The 25,465-nt window shown below is 35.1% G+C and overlaps 1 protein-coding gene across 2 annotated transcripts in view; it reads right to left on the bottom strand.

Annotated features, from left to right (window-relative positions):
* Positions 1-22,148, bottom strand: part of LOC126370220 (angiotensin-converting enzyme-like) — a 193,192-nt gene extending 171,044 nt beyond the window's left edge. Inside the window, exons 1-2 of one of the 2 annotated variants that reach the window (XM_050015016.1) lie at positions 21,899-22,148; positions 2,667-2,734 (exon numbers count right to left, since the gene is read on the bottom strand). The gene's annotated coding sequence lies outside the window, so the exon portion shown is untranslated. The remainder of the gene's footprint in view (positions 1-2,666; positions 2,735-21,898) is intronic. The other variant, XM_050015015.1, reaches the window with a different exon arrangement.
* Positions 22,149-25,465: the final 3,317 nt, after the last annotated feature.

Below are 25,465 nucleotides of genomic sequence, written 5' to 3'. Positions count from 1 at the left end.
TGCTGTTTAGTTTGATCGATAAAGGACGTATAGGTACACAGTTCGGTCGAGTTTTTAATTTGTAATATTTTTAAAACCGTTGATCGATAGTGCCTCGTAGACACTCTTAAATCCTTTTCAGTAGACGTAGGCCTATAAAGGTAGGATAAAAGCCTGACAGAGGGCAGCATTAACTGTCAGTACTATTCAGAGTCGCAGGACAGAAGTCCTAGTATGGCTTTGAAATAGATTACTCTGGGATGGCTCCCACTCGCGTCAGAAAGAGTATTGCGGGGCAGAAGGCAGTTTCCACCTCTGCTCTATTTTTCCTTAAAAAAGTAGCATGGACAAATCAACAAGAGTGTGGCTCTTAAATGCGACGATGAAAGGCCTAGTAGTCTATATGATGGTGATTGATACCTAAAGTCGAAATTCTTTTGCAGAAATAATAAAGAAATAACTCGTGTCGTTACATATGGGAAAACTGCCCAGGAATACTGAAACGTTTAGTTGAACCAACCCCGTCGGTATGGTTGATATTTTCTTTTTTGAGCGCTTATCAATAAACTGTTTTCTTGAATTTGGTACCTAGTTAGAAGTCTCAATGCTAATGGAATTAATGGCATCCAAGGCAAATTACGTGAAAAATTCAGGCAATGAAATTACTTGACTGTTGTCAAACGTTCATAATTTTGCTGTAAGTAGGTAAATAGGAGTGTGCTGCCCATCAAATGGCAGGCAACATAATGAATTTATGCTTTTGAGGTAACATTTTATAAAAAAAAACTTACCATTTTTTTTTACTAACAATGTACTACATTATACACCGTAATACGACTCACCATCACATTAACCTAACAGAAAACGCGGTGAATCGTGGGTAGGTACTCAGTTCGTCTTGCAATGGATGTATCTCTGACTACCCCAATTTGGTATATAGTCGTGAGTTTGTGTTAAGTTATTAAAACAGGCGTGGAATAGAAAATAAATACTGTTTACAAATCTGAACTGAACTTCCCAAAAGTTAGAGGAAATGTGAAATTCTTGTTTCTCTCATATTTCCAAAGCAATTTCGAATTTAAAAAGTTTGAATTTCGTTTTCATTCTTTGGATTGGTTTCTTATCCTTTCTTGTTACTGTGAGAAACTCTTATTATACGGCTAAATGTGATAATAATATAGGTATAATTCTTTGCTGTCAACTTCTAAGACATAGTGAAATGCATTTATTATACATACTTATGTATGTGCGATCACATCCAGGATGTTTAAAAGAAAGGTCAGCTCAAGTGTACTCTAAACCGGCGACCATGCAAGAAGTCTTTGATAAGAGTGTAAGAAGAGAAAATGGTGTGTCAGGATCGTCGTGAGTAAAATTCCGTGGCCTCTGCCTACCCCAACGGGAAATAGGCGTGATCTTATGTATGTACAGTCAAGAGCAATATCATGTACCCACTGTAGAACCCTGTCGCACTATCATATTTGACATTTAATGAGACTTACGGTTTAATTTGTCAAAAAAATAATGTGACATGGTTTCAAAGTGTATACATATTAGTACTCGTGACCGTACATACCTACAGCTAAAGAGCGCCGGCAATCTCTAATCCCCACTGCATTAGTTCGGCCAGAAGTAACAATTTGCAGCTACTTTTGATTAAAAATGCTAAGCTATCAGCAGCAGCTTAGCAGTCCGTAGTGGAAGAGGTACATAAATATATATTACTCAGTCATAAACAGTCTAATCCATCTAAGACACCTACAAGACCAAACCTAGAAGAATATAAAGAAAGAAACATTTATTACTTCCAGACACCACAGACACAGACAGACAGGTACATATCATTCAACACAGGATAGAAACCACACGGTAATCAATACACAGAAAAAAACCAACAACAAACAACAACAATATCAACATTTTCCTACTTAAAATTCGAACAGACTACTAGAAAATATTTTTTTACGTTAATATTACATAACATAAACAGCCTGTATACGTCCCACTGCTGGGCACAGGCCGCTCTTAAATCAATCGGAGAGGGAGTGGAGCATATACAGATCCAACGCGAGGGTGAGGCCTTTGGGCTAGTAGCCTGGAGTCCCTTACGAAGTACGAAATCATCTTACATTTTCGAACAAGCTGGTTATTCAGCCTGCAATACTCTAGTGAAACAAAGGACAGTCTCACAAAGATTTCCGACAATGTCCCCATCGGGTATTGAAACCAGATCTCCAGATCGTGTGCGTAACGATCTAACTACTAAATAATAGAGGCTGTTGCATTATTATTAGGTACTAACATTCAATTCCAATACTGGCTTTGAAATTAGCGTAAATTCCTCGAACTTTTATTTACAGAAGCAATAAGTATAGGTACTTTTATGAAACTGCATCTTAAAATTTGTATCCTTGATTTAAATGCTGTTTATTTTCTTATCAATGCAACGTTTAGATAACCTTGGATTGATAACCTATCGTTTAAGATAACCTCAATATTGGCGGCGTATATAAATATCATAATTTATGAGGCCTACATAAATTATAAATATCTGAATTGTAAAGCGGACGTGCACATTTTTAGACTTGGGAATAAATGAAACACGACGGGAAACATGCTTGTTACAAAATCATTTTAGTAAAAATAGTACGAAGGTCTTAATTTACATACAAACAATTACTACGTACCACAAGGTACGTAGAGTTATCCTTGAACATAGTAAAGACTCCTTTGGCCAAAACTCTATGCTCCAGTCCTTTAAAAAAAAAAGGCGGACATTTTTAAGAAGAAAACAAGAAAAGGAGACAGTTGGCGATCGGGAGCGAAAAGGATTGGTCATGGTTGAACTACAGATAGGTATTTAATTATATTAGTCATATTGAATAAATGCTGATAATTAGTAGATAATCGAAACAAAATGTAAGTGTTGGATGTCGATATAAAAGTGTATGAACTAATAAGGTTTTTTTTTAATAGTAGTAGCTCTAACTATTACCTAATCTGCCCACAATATCCTCACCTCACTTACGAACAAGGTGAGAGTTATAAAAAAAGCAGCTATACGGGTGTTAGTGACATCGTAACGAAAACTTTGAGGGATGATTCAGGCCATGATTCTGAGTTGATATCAAGTGGAATTTTCCGTCGCAAAAGTATGGAACTGAAAATAATTAAAAAAAAACACAAAAATTTTCATGAATATTCAGACTGAAAATTCCAGTTGATATCAACTCAGAATCATGGTCTGAACCATCCCCCTCAGTATTCGTTACGTTGTCACTAGCACCCATACCTACTTGTATGGCTACTGTATGTACTTGTGCGGGGTGTAAGTGACATCGTAACGAATACTGAGGGGGATGATTCAGCTGATTATTCTGAGTTAATATCAAGTGGAATTTTCCATCGCAAAAGTATAGAATTGAAAATAATTTAAAAAAACTAAAAAAAAAACATGAATTTTGCGACGAAAAATTCCACCTGATATTAACTCAGAATCATGGTCTGAATCATCCCCCTGAGTATTCGTTACGATGTCACTAACACCCAGTACTATGTACAATAATCATTTGAAAGCATTGTGCCTAAACCTGATTTGAGAGTATCCTCCTTTTTTGAAGCGGTACAAACAAAACAAGTAAGAAGGTGGTCAAGCACGCTAGGGCATCGTGGTCGTGCTCAAGGTTTGCGTATAAATGTTACAGGTTCGAGCCCAGTCTACATTCTGCGAGTTTTTAATAAATATTAATAGTCAATCTCATGCCTATAGAAACCACAAAAAATAAAAAAATATAAATATACTCAATGAAGAAGGTAAAAGTATGTTGAGGGGATACTTTATAAGTACTTATGTAAGCATAAGTAACTTAAACAAAATCCTTTACATTGCATGAAGGAATCTCTGTGAGTACCTACAAATTTAATAATTCAGAACAATTTTACACAATTCAAAAAATGACACTGAAAAGAAAACGTTACCTTTGATCACAGAAAACCTTTGTAGACTTAAGTAACTCTGTGGTAGTACTAAACCTTATAAATTCGCCAAATGTAAGTATGAGAATAGTTAAAACATTTAATATTTCACCGGAATGTTTTAAGGCTATGAGTGTTTCCATTAAGGTCCATTGTCATGCCTTACATACTGTAAAGTACGCATTGTTAATAATTACAGACACTGCTACCAACAAAATGTACTTAATCATCGAGTCTCCATAATAGTTAAAAACATGTAAACGCTTTTATTAAAAAATCTCATTCAGATGTGATTTTAACAAGACCGCGCAATAGATAAGCTACTTTCAATCCATGGAAAAATTCGTTGTCCCAATTTTTAACCGAAACTAAATTAATTGAAACAATGTAGGTTTTGTAAACAATCTAAGTTATTAAGCACTGGACCCATCGGCATCTGGGTCTCGGCGTGTGCCATTATGGCGAATTCTAGTTTTAAATACCTATTTATTACTATTTTATTTTCTTTTGTGTTTATGTTTGTCAGCAATATGGATGTAAAATTGTCCGAAATAAAGTATATATTTTTTTTGTAGCAGAAAATCACATCAAAATCTGATTTTTAAAAAGGCGTTTTTCACTATAAGACAACGTTATGGTGTTGTATAAAAGGTACACTTCACCAGCAGGGCTAACATGTGCAACTTGATAAAATTATAGATCGATTAAAAATACATTTTGTTGAAATCGATATTTCTTTTTTCCCTAATATGCATGTCACGTGATTTCGTTCGTATTTTGACAGGACAACATAACTTATTTGGGTTCATATATTAGCACTAATCGACAAAACGACATAATTATATCATTGGAATCGATAAAATGACCGTGACAATTTTATCACGTTGCGTATGTTAGCCCTATCCCTTTTTGACTTTCATCAGATCTTAGGTACTGTCAGATAGAAAAGAATCGATCGACTTAATCTCGACTTCATCACTACGCTAATGAACATCACACTTCTTACCGCGCATTGAAGATGTTGTTTTTTTTTTTATAAAAATATTTGAATGCATTTGATCAAGATCCAGGCTGGTCTAAAGCAGCGATGTCGTATAAGGTGCAGCACGCAAACTCAATTAGTGCCGAAATTCCGATATGGAATTTGTATGAAAAAGCAACCTGTGACGTCATAGAAAAACATGACAAATGTCGTCATTATTTTTACATTTTTCTTTGTTAAAATTCATAAATGAGTTAAGTAAATAGAAAAAAGAATTTCATAATTTATCTTTCACCTAGGAAGCTACCCAATTGTAAAAAGGTATTTTTTTGAAATGTAATCACTAATTGTACTGAAGTAATTGTTCTTAATATCGAAATTGTAACCCTAGATTCCTTTAGCGTAGGTAATCCACAGTAATGAATTGCTTCTTACCTACACGTGCGTTAGTGATAGATCGCTAGACCTTTTTCGTTGACGTAGGTCCTTTTAGGTCTTCCACACACTACGTAAGCACTAACCCTTTCAATTAACCGTCGTCTTATACATTTTCCTAATTTTCTTCATACCCCTACCTACCGACATTCTCTTTCTAATTGTATAATAACTCGAGCGGCTTTCCACGGGAGGACATTTTTAATCATTTTAGGATAAATGCAAATGTCTTGTATTAAATGTGTTCCTCTAGTTATTAAATAACTTGTTCTTGTAATTTCTTTTCCTCAGCCATAACACCTTGCGAAAGGACGTAAATTCAAAAATGTTATATTGACCTTCAACAAGTTTATCCATGATAATTACGTTGAATAAATGATTCTGATTTCTGAGTAAATGTAATGTAATGAATGTACTTATGTGTATGAAATCCCATCAGGATGCATTTGAAGGGGACTGTAGAAAAGGAAAGGGGAGGCCCTTGCTCAGCAGAGGGTCACGATATGCTAGAGAAAAAGAAAGTATATAAATGCAATACAAGATTTATGTAGTATTTTTTTTTTACTTTTATATATATTTTATTGGATTTACTATTTTTTTCTAGAGATAAATATACCCTATGTTACTCAGGGAGAATGTAACTTTCTAATAGTGAAATATTTTTTCAAAGCGATTAAGTATTTTTCAGTTTGTTCGTTACTAATATACGTACAAATCTTTCCCCTTTATAATATTAGTAGATAGGAGAAGTAGATTATACTTATGTTTAACTACCAAGTTAGCCTTATAAGCCTATGTACCTGTAAAAAAATAATAATTCATCCTCAAGTTGTCGCCCTTACCTAACTAAACAGCAAAAATAAAAATAAATAAGATGAAAATAAAATATCATAGACGACAAAATATTATCACGAATTGCTTGTCAAGTTATTTACATTCCGTTCATTATCGACTTCTGCCGACTTCAGTTAATTATTAAACGGTAAACTTTTCGGAAAGATAAAACTGATAACAATTTCGCAAGTTTTAACGAGACAAAGTTGAAAGTTTTGTTTTTATACGAGTTCGTTGTAGTTGAGTATCGGCCATTTTAATGTTTGGCTGTTTGACTTGGCTTTGGTGATCATAATCTCGACAAATTCTTACTACGTAATGTGTCTTTATACACACATAAACTCGGGCTTTTAGGAACCTAACTCACTAGAACATCATAGTAACGCCACTAACAAAATGTGTACACTTGTATAAATAAAGGATATCTCACCTGGTTGCACAACATAGTTACTGGCAACCGAAAGCCGTGTAATTTCAAGGTATTCTAGTGAGATAGGGTCCCTATTTGAGTAAGAAAAACCACAGCAACATGTCACAGTAGTCCACCTATACGAAAAGTGGCATTCCAATTATGAATCAAGAGTCATTTTGATGACTTTGCTGTTAGCCTTAGTATAATGACCATTCAGCCGGGTCTGCATGACAACAGCGCGAATTATATTAAGCGCTTTCGACCAATAAACGATACAAATGCTATCTACGTAGATGGACGTCAAACAGCTATTGGTCGAAGGCCTCGATATAACACGCGCCACGCGAGGCCCGTCACCGTGCAGAGCCTACAGGTTAGATTTATGCCAGATGGGATGAATATGGTTCTCAACGCTCCCAAAATAGTTCGCGAACTTCAGCCAACAATAGGCCTATGATAGAAAAAAGTCACATTCGGAGTATTCTGACCTCTCACCAAAACCATTACCGTACGTAGTTTACATAAGGTAGCCGAAATGCCGTCGAGTTGTTATCACGACCCAACAAATTATTACGACCCAGGGTCGAGTCGAGATCACATTCAGGTAGCAGGGCCAGCCACGTATCCAGAGCATTTATCTGGACCCTTTTACCTGGGATCGTTAATACTTTTAATAAAAATATAATCGTTTACACGTAAGCCCTGTCTAGAATGGCTGGATCCCCAGTCTGCTTACAAATATTTGTATTGCATAATATTTTGCCTTAGGGTATTATAAATTGATATGAATTCCCCAGACTTTAACTTAACAATATATCCCCACTTTCAACGAGATGTCTCAGTTGAGTTTATATTTTCAGTTCCCGATTTATCCCGTTGTAATTACGTTCCATACTTCTGCGATGGAAAACTCCACTTGATATCAACTCAGAACTATGGCCTGAATCATCTCTGAAAGTTATCGTTACGATGTCACTAACACCCTGTATAATATAGTATCGTACACTGGTAACTCTTAACAATAATACCAGTATTGAAATCTTCCTTCTCGCCTCTGATTCTTGTGATCATACACGAACCGAAAGACTACGTTACGTTTTCCTCAACTTTTTGATATAAGTAGGCAAAAATGTATCGCCCTTGACTGGAACTGACCCTAGCTCCGTCCTAAGAAGGTGACCCTGTCGAAGTAACAAAGACTTTCCACTGTCGTCCGCATCTTGTGTACCACCACAATGTAATCTAACACGGCTTCCGAAGCCGCCGCAGAATACATAAGTGGGTAACTTTATATTTCTTTCCCTTTAAGCGCTACTTCGGGTCAGATATTTCGTTGTACGTTGTTCTTATAAGTACTTAAGAAGGGACACAGCATATTGTCTGTACCTTTTGGGCGATTTTTTGTGTAAACTAAAAAGTTAAGCAGACGGTGAAGAAGGACAAAACTTCGAATGTTCCATGCTTAGGTAGATAGTTCGTCATAAACGTTCAACCCGAACATCTATCCAAACTCTAATATGATATGTGGTAGGGATATAAAAAAAATAAACGACTTCCTCTTTAACTACATAGAAATAATAGTGGTTTTATTTTTTATAGAAGTTTATTTTTAAATATTGACATAATATTTGACATCCTTTAATTTATTGTTATTGTTGTTAATAATTCTTAGTTGTAAGTTTTGTTATTTAATAGTAATGGGATGGCCTAACACTTGATATGTAGTCATGTGCATATAATTATAATGGTGGAATTACTGCTGTTATTCAGATTTTAGACCGTACCACTTTCATTTATCTTAATTCTACTTTAAATAATTTTAAATAATAGTTAATGGTATATGTTTTTTTTTGTTAATATTGTTTGTAAAGTTGTTATTTTCTGTCATATAGTTTTTATTCATTTTTGTTAATTTTGTTTGGGAAACAAAGGATCCTTGTTTTTCCATCATCGCATTGGGCTTGCCTGTAATGGTGATGTGTTTGTACTATTAGATATAAGTAAATAAATAAATAATTATTTTTTTTATAATTTATATTCATTCCAAAGAATAAGAGCACAACTTTTTTTAATATATTACGATCTTCAATACCTACTAGATGCATTAAGCAAAAAATTTAAATCGAAAAAAAATTCTGACTCGTACGGGACTTCAACCCGCAGCTCTTGTCAAACCAGGACGAGTGTGTGCGTTGCATTATGCACTGTTACTAAATATGCAAGCGACCAGTAATCAGATAACCTTAATGCTACTAATAATTTTAAGGCCTAAGATCCATCTTCTACATGACGTGTTGTGATAAGTGATCAGGTCATTACCCGTATAATCGTCGACTATGTTAAAATGGACGGAAGAAATAAAAAAAGATGGAATAGAAAGCAGGAATTAACCTTTGTCGGTGTTACAACAACCCGGGTAAACCAGCAGCTTAACGCGATGTATATTTTTTCTTCGCTCTTCAGCAAAGAAGCTAAAATATGAACGTAATTAAATAACAATTTTGTATACAAAACAGTAGCCAGTATGAACGAAGAATAAGCAAGTAGCTACCTAATTCAATTTAAATGAGTGTGTGATAAGATTTTATTAATGTAGGAACGCTACGAGCGGGTCAGGGGGTAAATATGTGTGTTCACACGGAATAAGTAAACAGGCAAAGTAAACTCACATCCCAAATTCAAATTTAGAACATGGGTATTTATATAGTGCTGATGGTACCACTTTTATGTTCTTCATTTTGATTACTTATTGGTGCCAATACTGGCAGATACAGATGTAACTTTATTTCAGTTGAACTGCTCGATTTCACTTGCAGTGAAGGACTTTCCAGGCTACGTTCACCAAAAACAATATAGATGGCGTTGTTCAGTTTAAACGTAATAATTTTCTATTTCCTCATTACTTGGATCTCGGGTATATAAAATATTTGGATCACATTAGAATCATATAGAATTATGTTGGTACCTATATTGCTTCTCTTTATTTTTGATCAGAATAGTAATGGGTGGAAGATGTAATTGTGTCTGGTTGTAATAAAAAGGGTCCATATAGATACCCAAAAGCGAATATAAAAGATGCATGTGTCTGTTATCCACCAAATTAGGAGGTTGTTTAGCCACCAAAGACTTTACATAACTTCATCAGTTAGTAGTAGCCGAGAGCCACGGAAGCACAGATCATGTTAATTTCGGACAATCAGGTGATCGGCCTGTACTAATGTCCTAACCACTGAATAAAAGAAAGAGAATGGAAAGGCCCTAACGCGCATTTTGTACGAGAACCGCTGTCGCCGCCGGTTCAACTCCGCTCTCTTTTACTACTACTCCTGCAAACAGACAACTACGATAGCTCTACTGCTTCTCAAATTCCATAACCTCTTTACTGGCAATGTATATTTTATGTAATACACTGCAATTTTATAATTACTTTTCATAAGATAGTGCATACAAAAGTATACGTATATTTTTGATAAATAGCCGATCAAATTAAGATTTTTAGCATTCCTGTGATAAGGAGGGATCTCCTTGCATGAATGTCGATATTTGATTTTTTGTTCTGTAAGTTGTAATGCACAAGACGACCTTTTAATATACTATTGCGGAGCTCAATGTGTCGTAAAGTTTGCGGACGAGTGGAGTGCAAAGGGCTATGAACCTTTCTGGCATATCTCAGTGGCGCCACCTAGCGGATTTTTTAAAACTGCGGCGCACGATGAAACCTGTGCAAATCGATAGGGGACACTTGTCTGAACAAAAAAGCTTTAATGGACCTATGCTCTAAAGTGTCACGTTTTCAAGATATCTAGCTTGAAAGTTACGAAAAGTGTCGTATGGATAAATCGATTTTACTATTTATCTATATACAATCGTAATATAGTGACAAAGTGATTGATTATACATGAAACATTATTTAATATACAACATATTTATCTTATTGAAAAAATGAAATTAATAAATACTTGCAACAACATTAATGGTTTTTGTCTTTGCTACATTATATAGGAAGTACATAGGTACTTAACTGTGCACACCTTATCTAAGGTTACTAATTGCAAACTGAGTTTATCAGTTTGTGTTATGTATGATATAGGCGTCATTTACTCCTTAACTTGATTTTACTTGACACAACGATAGGATCTAATGAAATATAAAATAAAGTTTACATTTTTATAAACGCAATGCGTTTAGTGCGGCATCATTAGTACTCGTTAAAAAGCAGAATTCTCGAAGTTTAAGAAATCTGTGTAAGAGAAACAAAATGGTGTACTTATTAACTGCCATTTTGCTTTCTCGTTTAATTCCAGGAACTACGAAAATGGAGGTCCTTTGTTTAAAGTTGCACGAATTTCTGTTATTTCGGCGGAATCAACAAGGATAGCGAATAGCCATACAATAAGTGTGAGTGAGACAACATCATACAATAAATACAATAGGACGATTGGCAGCCGGGTGAACTTTCAGTCAGTTTGCCACTTTCATCTTCAACGTGCGCACGCGCTTTTCTCTGTTCTGAGACTCTATCCTGTTCATTCTGTTGTATTTGTTACCACTGTTGAGTTTGTTAATATTCCTCTTGAGTTTGTTAGTATTTTTGTTGACTTTGTTAGTGTTATTGTTGAATTTGTTGTTGTTGTCTTGGCAAGATGTCCAGTCATGTTGGTGCCAAGCAATGTTTTTTGTTGTGGTGTAAGCACTGTTCGTGGCCCGCGCCGAAGATCTCGGCGTCCTATATAGTCTTACTTGACAAATGAAGATTATATTGCTAGGCACCCCAACATCCTGAATTATGCTCGCCACTTATTTGACGATCGAGAGCTAAGTAATCTTATTTGAACATTGCAAAAATTAAAAATCTCAGTATGCAGTGTATCTGGTATCTATATTATAGTCCCTGGTCAGTATAATACATAAAATGACAATGTATAATTCGGCTCGTTTCTCAATCGTGCTTTTCATAATCGAAATGTCATATGAAAAAAAATTCGTGTATGAAAATAATATATATCCTACTTTATCGAAGCTCTCATTATGTAGCGTCTTAGACGGAGTGTAATCAACGCAAAACATTTTTAACAGAAAGTCGTCAACTTATCTCTATTATAATTAGCCAGAGATAGCTCTTACGCCAAGCGTATCACTTGTGTACCAGACTTACGCTTTCAATAGATTTTATAGCCAACTATTACCACTTAATTATGTATAATAAATGATATTTGCATTTTTTGTAACAGTAGAGAGTAATCAGTTCATATTAATGCAAGCACAACGGTAAGGCTGTTTTTTCATCTGACATGTGCTACGTTGCTAGGTTTAATATCCACCAATCAGATAATTGGGTCTGATTCTGATCGGCACAATGAACCCGATTGTAGGGTATGCAACGTAGCATCTAGCATGTTACTGGTGGAAACGCAGTCTAAATGTGACGTACTTACTTCATTATTGATGGAACAGTATTCTTATCGTTTCCAGCTAACTACGCAATACCGAATATGCCACATTTAAAAGAGGAAGTGAGGATTGCTTGCGCCCTAATAAATGCCTTCGGAAAACGGGTGACAGATCACCCACTCGTAAATGAAATAATCAACGATATATACCTTAAGCACGACGCCCCAAACTATCTGTGCGAGTTTGTAATACAAAACAATTTAAATCAACGCAGAGCCGCTTTCCAAGCTATGAACTCAAGTGAAGGCTTTCAACAGTTTCCCATCTTATCATATGAGGATCTGTTGATAATGTCTCTGGGGCCGTATCAAGTGACGCAGGCAAGAAGCTACTATGGCGAACACCTAAAAGAAAACGGAACGTTTTTCATTGAAGTGTATGAAGATTTTGAAGTTGACTATAATTTAAATCAATACAACATAGTAGTTTGTGATCCTTGGCTGACAAGAGCTAAAATACTCTCGAGGCACCAGAGCAACAGAATTTATTTTGTATATATCTTGCTAAATAATAGTTTGAAAAACAGAAATAAACTTGTCGGTCACTATTGCAGCTGTATAGTTGGAAAACGGACACTCGGGTGCTGTGCTCATGTCATGTGCATAGTTTGGTATATGGGATGGGCTCGGCACCAAGAAATTCAACCCCCTGCTGCCTTTTTAGATCAAGTTATTATTTCTGATGAAGAAGAAGATTGATTATTCAAGAAGACTGATATTCATTATCCTAATAGGTACGAATTTGTATAAAAAAAGCCTATTTGTTATAAGTATATACACTGTATGTATTCAATAACAATTAGTATTGATTTCATTTTAAGCAAAATATAAATAACTATATGACTACTTTTACGATGTTTTATTTCATACTTATAAAAACACAACTAAGAAAATCGATGAATAATTGAACAATGTGTTCATGTAATATGATTGTTATGAACTAAACAGCTTAAGGTCCCGTTGCATTGAAGGCACACACCCCGTTGGTGTGTCTATACGAACTAGGTATGTTCCATACACTGCTGTAAAGTAAAGTAGTCCTAAAAGCGAATTTTCACACCCCACCTGCTTTCACTGTGATTAGACATTTAAGCTGCCTTTCATTGAATAAACATAAAAACTCAAAAAGTGTGAAATTGTTAGACAATCATAGCAAATAACTTTGAGCGTGATTACCACGAGAATAAGTCATGAGCTGTACATCTCACGACGCGTTTCTGGATTTCTTTTAAGTTACACATAAAAGTAAGTTATAGATATTTATTTTACCTATTTTCTATTTATTTATTTTTCAATAAAGTAAATATGTGGTATATTAAACACTAATATTCCATGCATAATCACTTAGTCACTATATTCCAATTGCATATAAAAGTAAAATCGATTTGTTCATACAACACTTTTCGGAACTTTCAAGCTAAATATCTTGAAAACGTGACGCTTTAGAGCATAGGTTCATTAAAGCTTTTTTGTTCAGAAAAGTGCCCCCTATCGATATGCACAGGTTTCATCGTGCGCCGCAGTTTTAAAAAATCCGCTAGGTGGCGCCACCAGGCTATGCCAGCCTCCATAGTGAAATGTTCAATGCCCTTTGAAGTACGAATTATTTGCTCATACTTGTATGGGGCGCGTTTCAGGCTCATTTGGCCCTTCCAACCTCTTTCTCCTATGGCATGGTCCTAACCAAACTGACGTCACATTCATCTTCGGTGTTCAGTCAGTACCAAGTGTGTATCTGCAGTCATTTGATGACATTATTATGATTTGAATTCACAATAAACAATTTGAATTTGAATGTATTATGTACTTACCAATAAGTAAACCTAAGTACTTAATTACGAAACCGGTTCACTAGTAACTTTACTATCGTCACGCTTAGATCCCCATTAATTCATCGTCAGTGATAATGATAACAATAATATATGAACGTACGGTCACGAGCATTAATATGTACAGTCCTGAGCAATAAAATGTACCCACTTTAGGACTCTGTCGCACTAACATATTTGACATTTAGTGAGACTTACAGTTCAATTTGTCTAAAAAGTTAATGTGACATGGTGTATATATCGTGGCCATATCATAGAATTGATCATTTCATGAAATGATCGACCATTTCATGAAATGGTCGTATTTCATGAAATAGAACAACATTCGTTGGCCACATCATGATGTGGTTTGGCCAGATCAATGAACACAAAACGTTTAACGATATGACCAACTAAATGCATGATTACTTCATGATATGGCCAAACGTTAGCGATCATATCGTAAAATAGTAACATTATCCACCGGTAGTGGCGCTGGTGTCGCTTTGTTTATGTTTTGCATAATGGCGGCGGACAATAATTATTCTTGTGTGAACGCGAATAATACGAATAATAATGAGCAAATACAAGATAAAAGTGCATTGAAGCAATGTTTTGACACTAAAGTGAAAAGAAAAACTCGTATTAACAGTAGACAGCAACTTTATTTTTATTTTTAGGTTATATGGCAAATAATGAAGGTCGAGTGACCACGCTACGTAAATCAATGGACTATTATTGGATTTCAAAATATGATATAATTAAAACTGCGAATGAAGAGATATTAATTTTAAAAAAGAAAAATATAGACGATCCTACTGTCCGTAAAGTTTCTTTTTTTGAAGTGACTTATTGTAGATATGCCGCAGATGGCATTAACTACTTGAAACAGGATTCTATTAAAACGCATAAATGTTTTTGTCATAATTTAAATTATCATAATCCTTTTTTTTTTATAATTTTTACAAGGCATAACAGTAGGTTAGGGTGCGGCGGGGGTGGCCCTTGGGCCACCCCTACGCCGCCAGTATGTTTATCTTACACACGAAAAGTATACTGAATGATGACCAATGGCATGAAATAGTGTCAAAAAATATGACGACGACTTCAAAGCGAGATGCAGTTACGGCGTATATGTCAACTACATCAACACTCCGTTAATCGAAAACGACTTTTTAATTTTTAATTGACTTTTAAACATTTTTGTACTTTGTACTAGAGTAATACATTTTATTTCCTATCTTATTTCGCGTTTTTATTACACCACTTATCATGGACACCCTACATTAATGATATGGCCAAACGTGGATGGAAATATCATTAAACGCTGACGTTTCAACGATATGGTCAGTTGAAGTTGGCCATTTCATGAAATACGACCATTTCATGAAATGGTCGATCATTTCATGAAATGGTCAATTCTATGATCTGGCCACGACATATACATATTAATGCTCGTGACCGTATACACTTTGGTACCGTGGCACATTAACTATTTTGACAAATTGAACTGTAAGTCTCACTAAATGTCAAATATGTTAGTGCGACAGAGTCCTAAAGTGGGTACATTATATTGCTCATGACTGTACCTGTACCATGAAGATAAGCAGATGAATACATTAGCCGTAATCTTTTATTTTATTGTTCTAAAAACCTACGCTGTGGGTGTGAAACGTAGATATTAGATAACTTTATATCAAATAGATCTTTTTGTGTGTTTGTGTATAGCCACAGTATTGCTGGGTAAAAAACAAGTGAGTAGTCAGTGGTCCTATTTCATATTTATGAACTGCTAAAAAAACGGCCGGGGTCAATCCGGAGCGGCAAATAAAGGGTTCCAACCATACATTTGAAACAATCAAAATGGGTTGGCCTTTTTGAACTGTAATTCGGTGTTTTGTGATCGAAGTCGTAAATGTGTTTACGAAGGTACAATTCTGTGAGTGCGTACATGTAATACGTATTGGGTTGACCCAAGACACTAATATTCAAAGAATGAAATGACTATTGATGATAGTCTTTGAAAACTTATTAGCGAATTTCTATTACTAGGTACTAGCCGTGGTGGCTCAGTTCGAATTCGAATCCAGCACAGGCCTAAACCAATGCTTGTCGAATTTGTTTTCGAGGAAATCCACATTTGGAGGTATGTGACCTAACCTCTGATAGCTGGTTTTCCCTTCGCGGGTTGGAAGGTTAGACAGGCAGACGGTTCTATAAAAAACCGGACCTGTCAAATCTTCAGGTTAGGTAAGCGGACCCTGTGAAATCGGACTAATGCTATGGAGACATACATACATACATATATAAACTCACGCCTATTTCCCACCGGGGTAAGCAGAGACTATAGAATTCCATTTGCTTCGATCCTGACACACTTCTCTTGCTTCCTCCACATTCACCAATCGCTTCATACACGCACGCCGGTTCAGAGTAGATCGTATTAAACCTTTTTTAAGGACATCTCCAATTTGGTCAATGTAAGTCCTCGGTCTGCCTCTGCTATGGGGACGATACGCGGATATCTACTATACTCAAACCTAGCCATAAAGAAATTGCCACTGTAAGTGTATCTTCAATATAACATTTTTTGACGCTGTGGTGTGTCAGGACCGTGGTAAATAATAGACGTGATTTTACGTTTGTTATATGTATAACTTTACCATACTATGTGCAATAAAGTTACGTTTATCCAAAGTCACATAATTCCACAAATTACTATTTTCGTTGACGGAACCCTAACTTCACGTTTTATTATTTAACAACACCATAGTGTCAACAACATCCACACCATTACGTCACAACTTGTCATTGAATATAGTCAATTGTCTTTTCTATTAAACAGTTCTCACTACTCGATCGAGTCGATACTTGTTACCCAGTATTCGAGTATTGAGTCACAATACACGCCATACTTTTTTTCGTATTGACAAAATGATTACCCAAATACAAAACCTTTAAAACGGCTCAAACTGAGGTTTTAAAAACAGAACAATAATGTATGATAAAATACCACAAAGTATAAGGTATAATTTTTAAAGGGGAAGGTATCCAGAGTCAGAAAACACAAAAAAATATGACAAGTAATATTTTTTCCATCGCCTCATAACTAACACAAAACTTGAGTCGATTTTTTTGTCCACCACTGTAATAGGTACTTAATATTTGTTCACTTTAGTATTCTAGCAGGTGTTTGAATCATAATGTAATTATAAATACTGCATAGTATAAAAGGTAGTCTATACAGTCGTACCCTACCCTGTATTACCCTGTTTTATACCCTGTATTTTCGGACTAATCTCGAGAACCACAAAATTAATTTATATGCGGGTTTTTACTGTTGAACGGGAGAAAAAACTGTTAACAAGCAAAGCTGGGTCGAAAAGCTGGTAAAAATATAAGATTTAAAATATTAAAGCGTTAAATATTTAAGCGTTCTACCAACTAGGTTACCACGGTTCCCAATACCACAGCACAGCATTGGTCAGTATTTCAAAATTGACATGCAAATTATGCAAATTGTTCTATTCATGGACTAACCTTTGGATTGGAATAGCTTTTGAATTTGCTCCGCCTAAATACACTGTCGATAATAAGCTACCATATTCATAATATGGCATATTCAGCATATTTGGCCTAATTTATATTGCAGTTTTCTAAATTGATGTTTCTTTTTTTACTTTTTTATAAGAGAAGAAAGAACTTTTAGAACGGTCCCTGTCGTCCAGTGATTGAGCGTTGGTCTCACGGTCATGGATTCGATTCCTGATGGAGACACGTCTAACAAAAAATCACTTTGTGAGACTGTCCATGGTTTGGTTAAGACATGCTTTGCAGACTGAAATCACCTATATTCACCTAATTATCCGAATAATAAAATGATTCCACGCTTCGTATAGCACATTAAACAATCATTCACGGCTACTATAGTACCATGTCGGGGGTCTTTCGGAGCTCAATAATAAGCATCACACCAGGGCTGATGAAGTCGGTCATTGATCTCAAAACCCACACGAAAAAAAAGAAGAAGAGAAAACTGCAACATTTTGTCCTCGGCGTTTCTCATTTGCCCGACTAAGTAATTAATGTCATCTGAGGAAAATCTGCAATAAGTCACTTATAATAAAAAAAACTTACATTTTATCATATCTATATACTTTATTGATCTATAAACCCCGTGACAACGAGATAACGCAAGATGATGACTTTTTAAAGAAATCTCTTTAGGATATTGCTACAATAATATATTATACCTATGTTCTATTCTACAATACAATACAAAAACCCTTAACGATTAACAAATTATTAGTATATTATAAACCTATTCTATAAAATGTTTTAGTTTTAAGATAGTATGTTCTAACTATAATGGTAACGTTTGAACGTGACTTCCGCGATACAGGCTTTTGCCTAGTGCAGGAGTTACAGCTAATCTTGTAAGAATGTCGAATAACATTTAAAATATTATATTCCAATACTATGTCTGAAGATGATTGTTTGTAAACAGTTATAAGTAATGTTTTTTTCTGAATTAAAATTTATTATTATTATTGTATGTCGTTTCCATATCTCGGGACTATGGAGTCCCGGACTTTTGGAAAGCGTGGGTAGAGCCTAAGCCAACACGTAGAGGTCCCTTAAGACAATTTACTCTAAATCTTGTGTGACACCAACTGGCGATTATCCCAGTATGCACTATGGGAGTGCACCCAAAGACAATCCCCGGTTCGTGTAGGACTATTGCAGATTATGGGGACAAAGAGAGCTGGGCTATTGGGGTGGGAGTTAATGGACCGGTTGGGAGTTATTATTATTATGTTTGTCATTTCCATATCTCGGGACTACGGAGTCCCGGACTTTTGGAAGGCGTGCGTGGGGCCGAAGCCAACAAGAATGTATTATTTTATTATTATAAACACAAGACTAAAAACAATTACAAAAGTGACAAGAGAAGCACAATAGGCGGCCTTATTGCTCTTTGTTCTGTGTATTTTCATAAAATTACCAGATTTAGTAGGTTAACGTCCAGCTGGCAGTAAATAATTTAGGTTGCTATAATATTAGACTGTGTTTACAACTTCTATCTATAGAGGTCAAACATTTGGATCAATAGGTAGGTATAAATCAGTTCAAGTATAGGTACTTTGCTGTACAGTAACGGAAACATACAATAACATAAGCTCACAACTATATTCCAATCCCAAACCGACTAGACAGAAATAGGTAGGTAGGCATATTCATCGCAAGATTTTTATAATTCAAATTTATTTAAGAAGCCGCTTCCATACTTTAGTCAAATAAGCGTGTTCCTCTAGTTATTAAATAACTTGTTATAATATAACTACATTGATTAAAAAGATGTGTTGTTGTTGCAATTTCTTGACATTTCTTCTCATCAGCCATAACCATAACACCTTGCGAAATAACGTAGATTCAAAAATGTCAAATTGACCGTCAACAAATCTTATCCATAATAATAAAATTACGCTGAATAAATGATTCTGATGTCTGATTTCTAAGCGCCCGGATATCCGATCACTAGATAAGACTTACGACTGCCTTTAAATAATCCACAATCAAAGGACATCATCATCTATATTCATCACAAATTTAAGAGCCACGCTCTTGTCGGTGTAGTATTCTCCATCCTTGTCTATCAAAGACCAATTTCTTTACCTCCTTATAAGACACGACGTTCGCCGTCTCTTTAATCTGTTCCATGTAAGCTCTTCTTGGTCTTCCCCTTCCTCTCTATATCATTATTATAACTATTAGGTACTCGTACTTTATTAACCCTTTCATGCATGAACATAATAGGTATAGATAGGTATCAGCAGAAGCTTTCGTCCTTTTAATTGGCAACGCTATCATTGTTGCGTTCAACAAAAAACGACACGGTATAATATTATGTAGATATTTACAATAGAAAAATCCCATTTTGTAGAATAAAATGTATTTTACATTTTTTGTTAAAACACGGGACAAAAGCCTCTATAACAGGAATTTTTGTTTGTTGGATACGGCTTGATTGCTCTTTTAATTTTGTAATAAAAAAATAAATGACGGAAATTTTAAAATACAGATGAAAATTTTCTGGTTGATGATACCACTACAATAGACATTGGAAATGAACCTATAAACTATATCAAGGTTATTAAAATAACCTAAATGCAACTGGTTACTTATGTATATTTACCTATCACTTATGATTAAGTATGTAATGTACACTCTTTTTAACAAAGTTTTATGCAATTTTATTCAACATCAGACATTGTGACTAGGTTTCCCCTACAGTTTTTTTTTTTGTTTTTTAACATACATACATACATAAACTCACGCCCGCAATCCCCAATGGGGTGGGCAGAGCCACAAGCAATCAAAGACAACTTGCAGCCACTGTTGATACGAATTCCAAAGATGGATATGATGAACCTTATGGTGATAAGGGATCAGCCTATCGCCCATAACATTAGTCCATCATGTTAGAGGACACAATCCCTCTGTCGGTTTTTACGACATGCCCGGGAAGAGAAGCAGCTGAACGTGTTCTATGTTTTATGTGTTGTTGTTGTGTGTGTGTTATGTGTTGTTTTTTAAAATTATAGATAACCTACCACCAACATTTCGATGATTCGTCCTCCAGTAAAATCTACTTATATACAGGTATATTGCTTCCTAAATTAATATAGATAGGTACCAACCTACATTTAGTCCTTTCACAGAAGTTTTATATTATACGGCATATCCAATTAGATTACATAGCAATATAGGTAGGTATTACCTACATAATCCTATCTAATAGTTCTCTCTCAATCCTCAAAAGCTTGTAGACCATAGTACCTACCTACTATGATATCTACCATGCTTCCTATAGGTAGGTATACATACCTATAGATAGGTATAATATATACCTATTATAAGATTCAAAGTTACGTTTTAAAAAGTCAACAAAGATAGGTTGGTAGAGGAAGTAATAAAATGAAATTTTTATTAGTAATCTTTATTAGTCGCTACACCTAACAAAAGAAAATAATAAGAACCAACTAATTATTAACTTAACAAATTTAATTTTCAGAGTACCTAAGTACTATTATTTAAGGCGTCTAGACTAGACGTTGTTTTTAATGAATGCCTACAACTTAGATAATAATAATAATAAAAAAAAAAGTGAAAAAAAAAATAAAATAAAAAAAAATAAATAAAAATAATAAAAAAAAATAAAAAAAAATAAAAATAAAATAAAAAAAATAAAAATAAAAAAAAATAATAAATAGGAAACATAATGCATTTTTTTTTTTTGTGAATAATAATTTACTTATTTGCATAACATACCTGCCTACCATAAACTCACGACTATAATAGGTACATACCTATACCCAATTGGACTAGTCAGAGGTAAGTAGGCCCTACATCCATCGCAAGATGAACGATGATGATGATGATGATGATGATGATATACCTATCTACCCATTTTAGAACTAGTAGTCTTGTCTAACGTAAATATAGGTAGGTACATAGGTAGGAACACATAAAAAATATGATTTTTTGGTAGGTCGGTACCTCCCTTCTACCTACCTTACATTAGTTAGTAGGTAAGGTAGGTAGGTAAATGGAAATAAATTAAGTTACATTGAACAAATCAACGTACCTATCTAATTTATTATTATTAACAGGGAGCAACGGAAAATCAAAATAAAGTGCCATTTAATCACAATTTAAATGACGGTTGTACCAATAAACATGTGAGGTAACAAAAAACCTGCTATACCCTGATTGCGAAAGATTTTCCATGTTTGTCCAAACTGCATTCAACTTGTACTTCGCACGTCCGGTTGAAGTTGATAACTTATCAGAGAGTAACAACCCATTACACTATTCTAATCCAATTAGAGATAAAATCGATGAATCCATAGATTACGAACATGTTAGGTAGGTATCTTTACTAGGTTAAACAAAAGTAGGACAAATCACACAATATGTCACAAAAACGTAAGAAACAACGTAAGAAACATTTTATACTCACAGCGTCACAGGTGAAAATAAAACTGCCGGTGAACTTGTAAATCCACTTGTTACTATTACTACCAACACAAAAACCCAAACACAATGTGTTTTACATCACGAAACGTTAGCACAAAACCTCGTCATTGTTACACAAAATCACACTATTCCAGAAAAAGTTTTCAAATATTTTGACAATCGAAAAAGCGGGAAACTCGATGGAGACTACGACGAAAATCGCGCGCAAGGTTACCTCACTTGGCGGCGATCGCTCGCAGACTGAATGAATCGAATCAAAAATCGAGAGTCCACAGACTCGGCTCGCGGCATCGAGCATACCGTCGCTCGAGGTACCTACAAAATACAGAACGTGCGTGACGAACAATCTTATTTTATTTCATTGATGTCTCAAAGAAAATTGTGTCCGGATTTTGTGACCGTGATTGTCAATTGTTAACGACAAGGGATGCCCACGGTCACGTACCGAAGGGTTATGAAGGTAATAAAATAAAAGTGACTGCTCGCACCCTATTTTCCGGGTGAGCTGAGCTGTAAACATATTTGGCGGGTTTGTGACTGTAATCAAATTTTTGTTCAGCTCACTTTATGTGACATGTTCATGAACACAATCTAAACCTCGATATATTTATTATGAGACGTATTTCCAGAAAGTATTTATTTTGAGAGAACTATCGAAAATATGCATTATAATTATACAGTAGGTATGTTAGAGACATCGTTACGAAAACTGCGAGGGATGATTCAAACCATGATTTTGAGTTGACATGAAGTGTAATTTACTAATACTTGTAATAATCGAAAATAAAGTTACCAGATTATCTTTGGAAAAGAAAGATGTATTTAAAGAACCATAAAAAGTCCTTAACAAGGAAGGGGGTATTTTGGAAAACACAATGGCTCACAATATTTTGCGAAAGGTCTTCAATAAAATTGACAAACTTTTGAAATTCAATTTTACTTATACGTGTACACCGGTATATTTTAGGATTATGGCTGTCAATATCGTCCCGATTTAGCTGGGATTTCGGAAACAGCCAGTTGTTTCGAGGATTATTCGGGATTTTAGCCGGTTGAGAAAAGCTTGCGAATAAAGAAAATATATTGCAAATATTGGTACCGCTGTGCATAATGTTTTTTTCTAGGTCAACAACTTAGTTTCTGAGCGTTACAGGCGAAGTCCAAACGCCTTCACAAGAAGAAGTATCTTATCCATAATTAAGTACTTATTTGTTCAAAAGGAACACCTAACAAGAAGCATTTATATATTTATTGTTCTCATCCAATACAAAACAACAGAAGGACCTTTGCAAGCTCTTATTATCTCAAAAACTTAAAAGTAGATAGTGATGCAGATTGGTAAGTAATATTTTTAAAGTAGGATAGTAGTTGTAGGGTACCACAACAAACACAGCTCAGAAACATGGATAGGTATGCATATTCGAATCACAATATCGTAGCATTAAAAACATTTGAAAGTTCCGTATCTTTCAAAAGTTATTTTATTTTTTATTAAAAAAACTTTTGAAAGTTCTGTATCCAATATTGAAGGGATACACAACTTTCAAAAGTTTTGTTAATGCTACACGTGAGAGTAAAATATAACAAAATTATGTTTAATTTTCAAATTTTAACAGCCTCCGTGGTCTAGTGGTTAGAGCGTTAGGCTCACGATCTGGAGGTCCGGGTTCGATTCCCGATGGGGACATTGTCGAAATCACTTTGTGAGACTGTCCTTTGTTTGGTAAGGACTTTTCAGGCTTGAATCACCTGATTGTCCGAAAAAGTAAGATGATTCCGTGCTTCGGAGGGCACGTTAAGCTGTTGGTCCCGGCTATTAGTCGTAAAAACACCTCTACCAACCCCCAGTGGAGCAGCGTGGTGGAGTATGCTCCATACCCCCTCCGGTTGATTGAGGGGAGGCCTGTGCCCAGCAGTGGGACGTATATAGGCAGTTTATGTATTTCAAATTATACCATAAAACATTCTTTATTTTCTCCGTAAAACCTGAAATGTTATAACTTGGTGGAATACTTTCAGCCAGGTTAATATAATTAAGATAACCTTTTCGCAGAGGTGATGATCACCGATCATAAAAACAACTCGTGATGACGAAAGGAATCCGTAATTTTCTGAAATTGAAAGTAATTAGACATCTTGAGGCAAGCAGGTGCATACCAACAAAATATCTTGATCTACTAAGCATTCGTCTGTAATGTATCATCCCAAAAGCGAGCAACCTAAGAATTGTGTACATTGTAACTTAAATTAAAATTTAGTAGGTACGTAGAAATTGTAAAAAGTTCTTGGCATGTGTCTCACTATACTGATACACACGGTTAAAGGCAAATTACATTATGTATACGGTTGAATTGAATTCGACCTTTATCGATACTAGGGATGTAGGGATTATACTCTTCTGTGCCCTTTTAGTACAATTAGATACATTACAATTCTTCTCTGTGTCTTTGTGCCTTGGAATGTCTCGTTGTCTGTAAATACCAGATTAATTTCGTATGTATTTCACATTCACTTGTCGTAGTGAATTTAATCAGAGGTTCGGAAGACGTGCGTTGCTCTTTAAGAGGAGTTTTTTCCTCAAACGTGGTGACATGTACTCGAGTTTGTGGTTGTTAGATAATAATGTCGTCTTTGGTGGTTACCTGTCTTATTTACATTATGATAAAGCTTTGTTTATTCCTATAATACGCTGTGCTGCTTTAAGAAATTTTTCAACACGACATTGAACACCTACATACTTTTCTTCTTCAAAATCATAATCAGATTTCTAATTCAATCCGTATGTTTGTTTGTGTGTATTTTCATGGGACAAACGTTTACTTTGATGTCATGTCTAAAATATATGCGACACAAATAGTAAAACGTATAGCTGAACTTGATGAAACACTGAGTCATCTTCAAAATCCAATTGTTGCAAACTTTAGTTACGCTTACGTAATTCCCTTCCGATTAATCCTTCCGAAGCTTTTAAAATAGTGTGATCCCGTGCCCCAATGCATAAACCTCTTTCACCCTAAGGTAGCCTGGCAGAAATTGCTGTTTAGCAATAAGGCCGCCTATTGTGCTTATTTTTATTCGTATGTTTATGTCCTGTATATATAGCGATATATATATCGCTGTGCAATAAAATATTATTGATTGTTTGAGTCTAGGTTGTATAATTGAGAGTAAAATTTTCTTATTTATATTCATCATAATTTTATTCAGATATTCACACAAAACATTACGCCAACAAAATGTTCTGGAATCGAGAACAACATCATAACTTTACCTTTGGAAGTTAATTATCCCTGCATCGTGTTCTGGTACGTGAAATTTTGTAACAAACGAAATTTTTCAAGCGTCAGACCTCAGAGTTGGCGTTTTATTGCGTAATTTGTTCATTGTATTATTCTTCAGTGTGTAAATTTTGTTTTAAATCATGAATATGTAGGAGGATAGTATTTTCGAGTCAGAGTGCATCTCATCAGGAAGACTATTGTCAGCTTAAATCATTGCTACTCCTACAAATTAGTCTATTGCTAAAAAAATGAGCACAGTGAATGAATCT

Source organism: Pectinophora gossypiella, chromosome 10 (assembly GCF_024362695.1).
Source record: "Pectinophora gossypiella chromosome 10, ilPecGoss1.1, whole genome shotgun sequence".
In the NCBI taxonomy this organism is placed as follows: domain Eukaryota; kingdom Metazoa; phylum Arthropoda; class Insecta; order Lepidoptera; family Gelechiidae; genus Pectinophora; species Pectinophora gossypiella.
The sequence above is the reverse complement of the archived record's forward strand: the minus strand, read 5'-3'. Positions and strand labels throughout refer to the sequence as shown.